This window comes from Rhea americana, unplaced genomic scaffold (genome assembly GCF_003343005.1).
Source record: "Rhea americana isolate MKP2758 unplaced genomic scaffold, rheAme1 scaffold_204, whole genome shotgun sequence".
Taxonomy (NCBI): domain Eukaryota; kingdom Metazoa; phylum Chordata; class Aves; order Rheiformes; family Rheidae; genus Rhea; species Rhea americana.
The window spans coordinates 451,800-453,377 of NW_028186195.1; positions in this window are offsets into that span (position 1 = coordinate 451,800).

A 1,578-nucleotide genomic window follows, 5' to 3' on the forward strand; every position below is an offset into this window, starting at 1 on the left:
CGCGGCTGCTGCAATAAATCAATAGGAAAATAGAGGCTGCCAGTTAGACTAAACAAGTGCATTTGCAAGGATTGCTAACCCTCATTAATCACTCTGACAGTCCTAAAAACACATTTCCCCTTTAATGACTGTATTTGGATAATCAGTGCTTTTTCCTCCTCGGTCAGAGCCGCCGTAACTGACAGCTGCTGTTATTATAGCCGTCCGCGGGAGAGCGCTGGGACCAGGGTCACCCGAGAGTCAACCGCTGGAGGTCTCCGGCGATCCGGCGCTGCCTGCAAAAGTTGTTGTTATGCAATAAGGAGGGGAGCCGCCGGCCGCCGGCGCGCGTTCCCGCGTGCCAGCAGCCGCCCGCGCTGCCCGGGCGCTGGCCCGCTCCCTTCCCGCCCCCCCCGGGAAGGACCCCCGCCAGCGGCCCTCGAAAACCCGGGTTTTGTTGCTCCGTGTTCCCTTTAGGTGACTTTTGCTTCCTGGAGAGGTTTGAAATGTTGCACTTTTTTTTTTCTGTATAAATGATGCAACACATTAACGCAGAGCACATTATGAAAATGGTAATTCAAACCCATACAACTCTAAATTAAGCCATACATTATCCGACCCACTCAGGCATATATTTTGCAGAGAGACAGGATTGAATCAAATCAAACCGAAACTGTGGAGTGCAGGTTGTTAGACAGAATGATTAATAAAGTGCATCCCAGTGCTCTTATTATAAAATGAATTCCGCAGTAACCCGGGCATACATTAGCTCGGAGGTATTTAATATATTGGCAACACACATTTCCTAGCAGATAAAGTCCCAGCGTGTTGGCTGGTGGCGGGTGACACTTTGCAGGGTTTGCACATCCTGGCCCCGGCGCTGCAGTCTTCAGGGAGGGGAAAACYGTTCCCGCGGGAGCTGCGCGCGCGGAGGGCCGGGCTCCGCTCGCCTTCCCGGCGCGCGAGGCACAGACGGACGCGCAGACCCCTCGGAGGAGCGGCGAGTGTGCAGGACCTCGCGTCGGCCTCTCCTCTCCCCACCTCCCGGCTGACGAAGCGCCGCRGGCCCCGACGGGCTTGGGGACGCGCCGAGCAGCCTGGGGCATGCGCCCGCGCCGGAAGGAGCCGCAGCAAAACAGAAATCACATCGGCAAAACACGGCCCCGCTGCGAGCGCGGCGTTTTCCCTGCTCAAAGGACACAAAGGAATCAAAGCCCGGGGCGCGGGGCGATATAAGGAAGGCGGCGAGCTAGGACCGACTGCACGACTCGCCCGAAACGCAGCAGGAGCAAAGCACCCGGCGCGGCATGCGGCGAGCTGGGAGGGAGCGGGCAGCCGTCCCGCGCTCCCGCGGCCGCAGCCCGGCTCCGGAGCAGGCCTTTCCCGGGGCCGCGCCGTGCCGGGCGGCCGCGCACACGGCTCGGCAACAGCCCCGGGATCCCGCTGGCGTTGCAACTCCAGCCACAAAACCTCACGCCTTTTCCCGGGGCGGAGAGCGACGGCGCCGGGCTCCCGAGCGCGTCCCGGGGGAACGCGGGCTCCTTGCAGCCGTCTCGGCTCAAACGCCTTCCCGAACCTTCCCTCCGCACGACACCACCG